Below are 12,277 nucleotides of genomic sequence, written 5' to 3'. Positions count from 1 at the left end.
GTGGGGGCGAGTGGGAAGCGGGATCGAGGAGGCGGGGGGGTGCTGGCGATCTTATCCCCCGTATCATCGCCGGCGAGGGGGGTTCGGTTGGGACGCGCCCTGTTCCGACCCGGGTCGGGGGAACAGGGGAAGGGGACGCGGTGCGGGGCTGGGCCGGCTGGGCCGGCCAGTCTGGCTGCGGGCCAGGGGGATTGGGCGGTGGTCGTTCGGGTGGGTTGGGCTGTCTGGTCCAGGGGGCTTCCCCCCCCTTTTTAGTTTTTTTTTGTAATTTCTTTCTCTTATTTATTTTCCCTTTTTGTTTTATTTAGTTTTAGGGCATCTAGGCATTTTATAAAATGGTGTTTGCTTCACCATAATTACCAGTGCAATATTTGGCAACCCCCGAACATTTTCGCTTTGACTTTTGAAAACTTAGGGTGTTTGTCACTAATTCATATTTTGAATTAGCAATGATTTTGAACTACCACTTGGTTAGCAACAGTAACACTGGTGACATGGCATCATTATAAGAGTTTTACTGTAGCCTAATTATCCGGGCGTTACACTCGCCACCGACTTGCGACTCTCCGAGCAACGTACAAGAGACTACTTCGACGACAAGTTTGACTCTCACAAGCAAGAAAATGATGCAAGAATGGACGAGATCCGTGCCTTGATGAGGAACCGGCATCATTCCACTTCTTCCTCCTCAAGACGGAGCCGCTCGAGTCGACACTCCGATGACACCTTCTCCGGCTCAAGTACACCATCTTCGACCATTCTTCGACGAGCCGCGAATCAAGACCGTCATGCACCTCGCAACCCGCTACATGACAAGCATTCACAACAACAAGACGATGAGCAACTCCCTCGTCCTCAATCAAACCAAGTGGCCACCAAGAAGAACAAGACGCCGAGGCTCAACGTCTTCAACAACAACAACGAGAAGCGCAAGCGCTTGAGGCGCAACATGCCCTTCAAGAATCAAGTTGAGCCATCGCCAACCGCGATCGCGAACGGCGCAATAAGGAGGAAGCTCTTCGTGAAGAAATCCAAGAGAGGAACTACCAACCGCGTGTGCAACGACAAGCTCCTCCACAAGCTCGTCAAGCTCCACCTCAACCTCAAGGTCAACAAGAGCAAGTTCATCATGGACTTCCTCCACGCCAAGAGCAACATGAGGATGATTACCCTCCACATCAAGGGCATCATCATCACCATTGCCAACAACATAATGAAGAGCAACGCTATGGCAAGCTCAAATTCACAATGCCCAAGTTCAATGGAAGCAATGATCCCGAAGAATACCTCTCATGGGCATTGAAGGTCGACAAAATCTTTCGTTTGCACAACTTTGAGGAAGAGAAGAAGATCGCTATGGCATCACTTGAGTTCCAAGACTATGTGCTCATATGGTGGGAACAAGTACTTGAACGCCGTGAAGCAAAAGGTGAACCACCAATCACCACTTGGACTCAAATGAAGGATGTCATTCGGGCACGCTTTGTACCAACCTACTACAACCGCGATCTCTTCAAGAAGCTACAACTCCTCAAGCAAGGAACAAAGAGTGTTGAAGAATACTACAAGGAAATGGAGATAGCCATGATTCGAGCCAATGTCAAGGAAGATGATGAGCAAACAATGGCACGTTTCTTGAATGGACTCAATCATTCCATCAAGAAGATCGCCGACTTCCAACCATATTCCAACCTCATTGAGCTCGTGCATCAAGCAACCAAGGCGGAACGTCAAGTGCAAGATGACTTCAAGTACGCCAAGTACTCATCCAAAACCTACGGCTTCTCCAACATCCAAGCTTCAACGACTCCCCCAACATCTACGTCAACCAAATCTTCTCCAAGCAACGACGACAAGTCAAGTTACAAGAAAACTTCGGCAAGTTCAAGTCGCCTTCCTCCTACGACAAGCAACTTCAAGCCGCGTGCTTCATCATCTACTCCAACCGATGAGATCGTCAAGACAAGCTCCTTCAAATGTTTCACTTGTGGCGGCCGAGGCCACAAAGCCTTCCAATGCACCAACAAGCGCACCATGATCCTCAACGACGATGGCACCTACGACTCAATGAGTGAAGATGAAATGGAAGCTATTGAGCAAGTGGCCATGCACCGGCGTGTGAACGAGGATGAAGATGATCAAGTCTTTTGTGATGAGGATTCGAGCCCCGCTCTCGTTGTCTCCAAAGTCTTGACGCTTCAACATCAACAAGAAGAAGACCAACGATGCCACATCTTCCACACTAAGGCCGGCATCAATGGAAGGTCCGTCAAGGTCATCATCGATGGAGGTAGTTGCCACAACTTGGCAAGTGACAAACTATGTTCAAAACTACAATTGGTCAAGAAGAAGCACCCGCACCCCTACAAGGTTCAATGGCTAAGTGACTCCGGCACTATACGAGTCGAGCATACGGTCCAAGTCTCTTTCAAAATAGGTGCTTATGAAGACACTTTGGAATGTGATGTGGTCCCAATGACCGTTTGCCACCTCCTTCTTGGTCGACCATGGCAATTCGACCGTGGTGTCATCCACAATGGGCGCACCAATCACTATAGCTTCAAGATGAAAGGGAAGGAGTATGTGCTACGACCTATGTCTCCTAGTCAAGTGATAGCCGACAAGCAAACCACCCACCATGGCGAGAAGAGTGCAAAAGTTACCCACCCAAAAGTGAGTGAGAGCCACAAGCCAAATATGAGCGCCTCTTCGCCTAGAGAGAAAAACCTCATCCTATTTGCCACCAAAAGTGAGATAAGAGAAGTGTGTGAGAACCCATCGAGTGTGATACACTTCGTCCTCATGTGCAAAGATGGAGAGCCAACAACTAACACCTCTCATGAGTTACCTTTAGTGTTTCAGTCTCTTTTGCAGGAATTCAAAGATGTCTTCCCCGATGAGCTACCTCCGGGTCTACCTCCCTTACGAGGCATTGAGCATCGAATCGACCTCATCCCCGGAGCGCCACTTCCAAACAAAGCCCCATACCGTGTCAATCCCGAAGAAACCAAGGAGATTCAACGACAAGTACAACAACTCATCGACAACGGTCAGGTACGTGAAAGCTTAAGCCCATGTGCCGTTCCCGTTATCCTTGTACCTAAACCCGATGGCAGTTTTCGCTTGTGTTCCGATTGTAGACCCATAAACGCCATCACCGTTTGTTATAGGCACCCCATTCCTCGCTTAGATGATATGCTTGATGAACTTAGTGGAGCCAACTTTTTCTCAAAAATAGATCTTAAAAGTGGCTATTATCAAATCCGCATTCAAGAAGGTGATGAATGGAAAACCGCTTTCAAAACCAAATTTGGCTTATATGAGTGGTTAGTGATGCCTATGGGTTTGTCGGAAGCACCCGGAACTTTCGTGCGTCTTATGCATCATGTGCTTAGACCTTACATTGGAGTCTTCGTTGTGGTTTACTTTGATGATATCCTTGTGTTTAGCAAAACCATGAAAGAGCATATTAATCATGTTAAATATGTGTTGCAAACTCTTTGCAAGGAATGCCTTTATGCAAACTTGAAAAAATGCACTTTTGGCGTTGACAAAGTGGTTTTCCTGAGTTTTGTTGTCTCTTCCAAGGGTGTCCATGTTGATGAAACTAAAATTAAAGCAATTAAAACTTGGCCCCAACCCACCAATTTGCAACAAGTGAGAAGTTTTCTTGGTCTAGCAGGATTTTATCGTCGCTTTGTGAAAAACTTTAGCACAATTGCCGCTCCTTTACATGCTTTGAGTAAGAAGAATGCTCCTTTTGTTTGGGGATCTTTGCAATCCACCACTTTTGATGAACTCAAGTCTTTGCTTACTCATGCTCCGATTCTTGCTTTGCCCAATTTTGACAAAACTTTTGAGGTTCATTGTGATGCAAGTGGTACCGGAATTGGCGGAGTTTTGATGCAAGAAAAATGAGCCATTGCTTATTTTAGTGAAAAAATCTCCGGTGCTCAACTTAATTATCCCATCTATGACAAAGAATTGTATGCTTTAGTGCGTGTGCTACATGTTTGGGAACATTATCTTAGACCTAATGAATTTTTCATCCATACCGATCATGAAACGCTTAAGTACTTAAAAGGTCAAACTAAATTGAACAAGCGTCATGCCAAATGGAGTGAATTCATTGAATCTTTTCCTTATGTGATCAAGTATATTAAGGGTAAAGAAAATGTTGTTGCGGATGCGCTTTCACGTATATGCATGCTTATCACTCAACTTGAGTTGAATGTTATTGGTTTTGAGCATATAAAAGACTTGTATGAGCATGATCCTTCTTTTGCTACTCCTTACGCTAAGTGTTCGACACACACGTCTTGGGAACGATACTACATAAAGGATGATTATCTTATGAGAGCTAACAAACTTTGCATTCCCGAGTCTTCTCTTTGTTTGCTCCTTTTGCAAGAGGCTCATGGAGGCGGACTAATGGGACACTTTGGACGCGACAAGACTTTCGCCACGCTCTCCAAGAACTACTTTTAGCCCAAGATGTTTCGTGATGTCTCACGCTTCACCAACCGTTGCTCTACATGTCGCAAAGCTAAGTCAAAAGCTCAATCCCATGGTCTTTACATGCCCCTTCCCATTCCTTACCAACCTTGGGAAGACATTAGCATGGATTTTATACTTGGTTTGCCTACAACTCAAAATGGCAAGGATTCCGTCTTTGTTGTTGTGGACAGATTTTCTAAGATGGCACATTTCATTCCTTGCAACAAGATAGACGTTGCTTCACATATTGCAAATCTCTTTTGTAGGGACATCTTGCGACTTCATGGATTGACAAAGACGATCATCTCCGACCGTGACGTCAAGTTCTTGAGTTAATTTTGGAAGACGCTATGCGCCAAGCTCGGAATCAAGCTCTTGTTCTCATCCGCATACCATCCTCAAACCAACGGCCAAGCAGAGGTGACGAACCGGACACTATCCACTCAACTTCACGTGTTGATCAAGAAGAACATCAAGGAGTGGGAGGCGTGTCTACCCATCGCCGAGTACGCCTACAACCGTGCAAGACATTCGACTACCGGCAAGTCTCCCTTCGAGGTCGTCTACGGCTTCAACCCGTTATCACCATTGGACATTCTACCTCTTCCTCTACAAGAGCGCACCAACATGGATGCGAGTGCACGGGCAAGCTACATCAAGAAGATGCATGAAGATACAAGACACACCATCGAGCGCCAAGTACAACGACTAGTGACCAAGCTCAACATCAACAAGCAACCCATGGTATTCAACATTGGAGACCTCGTGTGGCTACACCTTCGCAAGGACCGCTTCCCCAACGAACGCAAGTCTAAGCTTCTCCCTCGAGCCGACGGACCCTTCAAGGTGCTAGCACGCTACAACGACAACGCCTACAAGATTGAACTCCCACGAGACAAGTACACCGTGAGCGACATCTTCAATGTCAAAGACCTCTCGCCTTTCCATGGTGATGCAGATCTTGATCCGAGGTCGGATCTTTCCCAAGGGAGGGGAGATGATGCGGAGCATCCTTCCATCATCCCCATGGACTCTACTTCGACCACACTTGCTCCAAGAGGACCCATGATAAGAGCCCGAGCATGTGCCATCCAATCCGAGGTTAACTCTCTCCTTGTTGAACTTCCCTTTGACCCATTTGAGACATGGCTACTACCTCAAACAGAGAAACTTTGTGTGCTCAGGTACCATGAAAGCAGCCAAGGAGAAGGAGTGGTGCAAGATGGACATCAGGATCAAGGAGACATTCCACCCAGCCTGGGAGGATGTAACGCCCCGAGACCGATGTGCCAGGTGTCGTGCAGTTATTCGCTGTAGTTGCCATGTCATTTGCTTGTGTGTTTCATTTCATCATGTCATCATGTGCATTGCATCATCATGTTTTAAAACTTGCATCCGTCCCGGTTCCCCCGTTCTTTCCGTTGTCCGTTCTGAGCCCAGACACACTTGCACGCGCCCGCGGCATGTCCGAAATAGTATTTTATAAGTGGCCGGAAAATGTTCTCGGAATGGGATGAGAGTTGACGTGCGGTCTTATTATAGTGTAGATAGACCGCCTGTCAAATTTCATCGCATTCGGAGTTCGTTTGATGCCCCAACGGATAACTATAGCGGCAGTATAGCCGGTCAAACGTCGGACGTTTTCGGTCTCCGGAAACAGTTGCCGGGCTGCACTCCTCTCCCCTCATCTCAGCCCAACCTCTTTTCGCTACCACTTGCAGCCCACCAAACCCCCCCCCTCCGTTTTGGTCCTTCAGATCGCGATCGGAGGCTCTGAGACGCTCCAAAACCCCTCCTAACCCTTCAAACCCTAGCCCCTACCTATAAAAGGAAGCCTCCCTTCCATTTTTTTTGGCAGCAGCCAAACCCCCCTCCTCGAAATCCGCGCGCCGCCAGCCTCCTCCCACCTTGACGGCCGCGCCGCCGCCTCCCACCTCCTCTCCTCAATTTCCGGCGCCAGCCACCACCATCTCGCCACTTGGCGTGCCCTGTGTGGCCAGCCGCCGCTCCAGCAGCGCCCGCAGCCAACGGGAAGCTGCCACGTCGCCTCCCCGCGCCCACATCACCCCGCGCCGCCAGGCCCGCTCCAGGCCCGCCCGGGCCCCGATCTGGGCTTTGAGGCCCGCGCCGCGTCGCCCCTGCTCCCCGAGCTCCAGACCAGGAGAGGGAGACCCCGATCCAAGCTCCTCCGCCGCTCTGCACTCGTCGGTCGCCGGAGCCTCGCCGCCGGCAAGCCCTTCGACAGCAGGCCAGTGCCGCCCTCGCCTCCCTCTCTCTCCCTTTTCCGTTCTCCTTCCTCTCCTCACCAGCTCTCTCCCTCCCTCTGTTGCCACAGGAAATGCCGCCACCATGGACGAGCTCCACTTCGCCGTTTTCCGCGTCCCCGAGTGCCGCCGGCCACCTCCGTCACCGGATCTGGGATCCCCTTCGCCGGATCCATCCATTCCTGACCTCACTGGAGCCCCTCTCCTCCGTCCCCGCCACCAAGTTCGCCAGCCGCCGCCATTGCCATGGCTCTGCTTCGATCCAGAAGGAGCCCGCTCGCTCGCGTTGACTCCCGCGTGGGTCGGATTCCTCTCCGCCGGCCCAGCCGCTCCCCTGTGCCGCGCAAGGCCCAGCGCCGCTCGCCTCCCCTCCGAACGGCCCGCGAGGCCCAGCTGAGCACCCCCTGCCGGCCTCCCTTCTACCACCGAACCGGGCCGAGCACATGGTGAGCTGCCTCCCAGCGCCTACCACTGTTGGGCTTGTCCCAGATTCAGCCCGTCATGTGTTTTTTTTCAGCGCCTGATTTTTTCCTATTATTCCTGAGACTGCCAGTTTTACAGTTTAGTCCCCCTAGTTCATGCATTTAATAACTCACTAACCGTGCATCGGATTAAAATGTTTTATATATGAAACTTGCTCAGAATTTTGTGTAGATTAAGAATATCCAACTTTCATCTATATTTAAAATGTTAAAAATGTTGTTTGCATTAATTTGCTCCTATGCCATGCTAAAATGCTTTAATTCATAACTAAATAACCGTAACTCCAATTTTAATAAACTTTATATGTAAATGGGGTAGAATTTTGCCTAGTTTATCATGGTGACCTTTATTTGCATATTAAACAACTCTAAAATTGTGTTTAGGGCAGAACAGGACCTAATCTAAAATATGCATATGGGGAGTTTCCGGAATTGTTGTTCGTTGCTTCCGGCCTCATTTAAACTTGACTAGATAGGTAGTTTTACTTTGCTTCACCCTCTTGCCATGTTAACCAACATTTAATATTGTTGAGTACATAAACGAGATCAAACTAAATAACTTGTTGTGGTGTTTCGTCAATATGCAACTCGTTGCATGTTGAGCTCCACTTAATTTCTAGGATTGCTTGTGCACTTTGCCATGCCATGCTTCATTAAACCGGACATGTATCATACTCGTTTGTGCATCATGCCATGTTGATGTGTGGGTTGTTTACTATGTTGTGTGCTTCTTTTCCGGTGTTTGCTTCTTCGGGTTGGTTCCGATAACGTCGAGGTTGTGAGGATCCATTCGTCTACGTCCGTTTGTCTTCTTCATGGACTCGTTCTTCTTCCTTGCGGGATTTCAGGCAAGATGATCATACCCTCAAAATCACTACTATCTTTGCTATGCTAGTTTGCTCGCTCTTTTGCCATGCCAATGCTACGATGCCTACCACTTGCTTGTCAGCCACCCAAATTGCCATGTTCAACCTCTAACCCACCATGTCCTAGCAAACCGTTGATTGGCTATGTTACCGCTTTGCTCAGCCCCTCTTATAGCGTTGTTAGTTGCAGGTGAAGATCGAAGTTTGTTCCTTGTTGGAACATGGAGATGTTGTTCCTTGTTGGAACATGATTACTTGTTGGGATATCACAATATATCTTACATAATTAATGCATCTATATACTTGGTAAAGGGTGGAAGGCTCGGCCTTATGCCTGGTGTTTTGTTCCACTCTTGCCGCCCTAGTTTCCGTCATATCGGTGTTATGTTCCCGGATTTTGCGTCCCTTACGCGGTTGGGCTATAATGGGAACCCCTTGACAGTTCGCCTTAAGTAAAGCTTCTCCAGCAATGCCCAACATTGGTTTTACCATTTGCCACCTAGCCTTTTCTTTTCCCTTGGGAGTCGCGCTCCTGAGGGTCATCATTATTTTACCCCCCCGGGCCAGTGCTCCTCTGAGTGTTGGTCCGAACTGGGCAGCCTGCGGGGCCACCTCGGGGAAACTTGAGGGTTGGTTCTACTCGTAGCTTGACCTATCTGAGTGTGCCCTGAGAAAGAGATATGTGCAGCTCCTATCGGGATTTGTCGGCACATTCGGGCGGTGTTGCTGGTTTAGTTTTACCCTGTCGAAATGTCTTGTTGTACCGGGATACCGAGTCTGATCGGAACGTCTCGGGTGGAGGTCTATTCCTTCGTTGACCGTGAGAGCTTGTCATGGGCTAAGTTGGGACACCCCTGCAGGGATTTGAACTTTCGAAAGCCGTGCCCGCGGTTATGGGCAGATGGGAATTTGTTAACGTCCGGTTGTAGAAAACCCGAAGTTGACCTTAATTAAAATACATCAACCGTGTGTGTAACCGTGATGGTCTCTTTCCGGCGGAGTCCGGGAAGTGAACACGGTGTTGGAGTTATGCTTGACGTAGGTAGTCCAGGATCACTTCTTGATCATACCTTTATCGACCGTGCTTTGCCTTCTCTTCTCGCTCTCTTTTGCGTATGTTAGCCACCATATATGCTAGTCTCTTGCTGCAGCTCCACCTCATACCTTTACCTTACCCATAAGCTTAAATAGTCTTGATCTCGCGGGTGCGAGATTGCTGAGTCCCCGTGGCTCACAGATACGTCCAAAACCCAGCTTGCAGGTGCCGTTGAGTCCGTGCAGATGATGCAACCAAGCTCAGGAGGAGCTCGATGAAGATCTTGTCCTTTGTAGTGTTTCCGTTCTAGTTGATCAGTAGTGGAGCCCAGTTGGGGTCGATCGGGGACCTTTGTCGCATTTGGGGTTCTTCTTTTATTTTGGTTCCGTAGTCGGACCTTGATTGTATCTGTATGATGTAATGCTTTATTCATGTAATTGTGTGAAGTGGCGATTGTAAGCCAACTATGTATCTTTTTCCCTTATGTATTACATGGGTGGTGTGAAGATTACCTCACTTGCGACATTGCTTTCAATGCGGTTATGCCTCTAAGTCATGCTTCGACACGTGGGAGATATAGCCGCATCGAGGGCGTTACAAGTTGGTAATCAGAGCCTTCCCCGACCTTAGGAGCCCCATTGCTTGATCGTTTTTAGCGGCCGAGTTGTGTCTAGAAAAATGTTTTGAGTCATTTAGGAATTATATATCGGAGAGTTAGGAATTCTTTTTACTCCCCAGTCTCTTCATCGCTCTGGTAAGGCATCCTGACGTAGAGTTTTGACTCTTCTCTTCTCAAATTTCACTAAATTTTTTTTAGGATCACGCGGGTATCTTGGAATCGTTCCGATGGTTTTATGATGAGAACATTGTCTTGGTGCCTCCTGTCAGGGGTTTAGTGGAAGTGTCCCGGGGAGTTGAGCTCTGAGGTGTTGTCATCATAATTTTATCGTTGCAGTTCTGGAATACCTGAGTTTAGTACGCCGACATCGAAAATCTCTTTTATGCAGTTCGTTGGTGAGATAACCTCGATGCCACCCAGTACTGGGGCGGGGGTTCGGGAGTATCGCCATAACTTGTATAACGGATGCTTTTCGAAGGTTGAGGTAGATGATTTCCGAAGGTTTCTTGGTTATGTGTTGAAGGATGGATACAGCTGGATGTAGGATTTGCTAGTTTGGGTGAGATACTATGCTTCCCCTGTATCCCCAACACCTGATTGCATAACCTGAAAATTTCGGGAGTTTCATAGGTGGGAATTCAAGTAGCTCTTAGGATATCTTTCCGACGGATGTATGATATGAAATTGGGGTTCGACGTCTAGTGGTCCACCTATTCACGGTTGGTTTTACAGTGGTCTCGTTGTGTCTTAAAGAGTCCTTGGCTATGCCGACTCGGGGACGCTTCGTATGTCATGTGCACTGCCTTGTACATGATGGTGCTGTACGATCGAGCCCGTGTAGGCCCCACCACGAAAACTTCGGACGAAATCTCTATCATATGTTTGTTCCGGCTTATTTTGCAAGCCAATCTTTTGTTTTGTTTTGAGCTGTGGTATTCAAGTTGATTCAATGTCAAGTGTTGATTCCATACCTTCCCCAAATGGTGTTCTCATACTCCGATTTGAATACTAATCATTCTGGATAATCGAGATTGTCTTGTCAATCCTTTTCAACCGGTGTGTTTCTCTTCAAGTGGATCCGATCACTTCAACATCAGCAAGACCAATTATCATTTCTTCTCAAGGGTGTTTGTTTCATCCGTCTCCAAGTTGCCTTTGTTTTTCCCGCCCACCCACCCTTTTTCTTCAAGGACTCAGATTTCTTAATCGAGTATCCATTTTATTGATGGGAAGTTTCTCCATTATTTTCCGTCAATATTCTTATCCGGTGATTCTCATGAAGATCGTAACGGAGCTTCAAGTTATCATTCTTTGTCTTTTCTCTTCTCCGGTGGATTCAAGTCAAGATTTGTCGATTATATCCCCTTTTTCTCGCCTCAAATACCTTCTCTTGACGGTGCTCCTCATATTTATTCACTTCCCGCTATTCTATTGTTCCGGAGTGCTCAAGATATCTCGAAGATTTGTGTTTCCACTCTGCATTCGTTCAAGCTCTTTCGAGATTGGTATCTCATTCAAGTCATTTAATTCAACCGGTGCAACATCTCTTTTAAATCTTTTCAACGGTGTTCTTTTGAGTGGGCCCTAACCCACAGGTCTTTTCCAGAATCTTACCTGACTCTTCTATTTTCCCAGAGCTATCCTAAATTCTTCTCCAAGTTTGACGTAAGAATGAGTTATCATTAGTCAAATGCTTTTCTCCAAGATCTTTCAAATTCTTTTCATAGTTGGCTCAACCTCTTCGCTTTTGATTCTTCCGGTGTGCCTCAATAATTCTTGGTGGTGTTTCTCGTTGTCATTCTCATCATTTGAAGACCGAAGAAGAGTTTCTCTTTAATCTTGCTCTATTCTCTTCAAGATTCATGGTGCTAGCTTGTTGCCATCCTCTCATAATTGTTTTCGATTGTGAGAATCTTTTTCACCCATCAGGAGATATTCAAGAGTCTTCTCAGTTTGTCATCCGGAGTCCATCAATTCAGGTTTATTCATTCTCAGCCGTCAGTTATCATTCTCCTATCTTGCCGGTGCATCTATCGAATATCCTCTAATCAGTTCTTGATCTCTTTGTTCTCATGTATCTAGTTTGTCTCAAGCACCTTTGTTCATTTGCTAATTCTTACCGCTGATGCACCCCTACTTCGATCATTTTCAATTCTTACGGTGGTTCTTTCAAGATCTCTCTTCCTTGTTCATCATATCAATTCATTTGTAGTTCCAATCCTACCGGTGGTTCGTTGAAGACCTTCTCAAGTTTTGATATATCTCTTTTAATCCTTTCTACGAGAATAAGTAGTATGCCAAATCCGTTGTTTGTCATCAATTTAATTGGTGAAGGATAAGCATAACATAATTCTTATTCTTGTTCATCCAAGTGATTAATTCTTTATTCCGGAGGCCCTTAAAATTCTCGGTTTCATTTGTTTCATCTTCTCTTTTTCCCGGAGTTCCAAGCTCTAATTATCACGGAGATCCATCTAAATCATTGCAAGGATTCACCTTGTGTTTTCAATTTC

Source organism: Triticum dicoccoides, chromosome 7B, assembly GCF_002162155.2.
Source record: "Triticum dicoccoides isolate Atlit2015 ecotype Zavitan chromosome 7B, WEW_v2.0, whole genome shotgun sequence".
NCBI classification, from domain to species: Eukaryota; Viridiplantae; Streptophyta; class Magnoliopsida; order Poales; family Poaceae; genus Triticum; species Triticum dicoccoides.
This window is presented reverse-complemented; position numbering follows the sequence as displayed.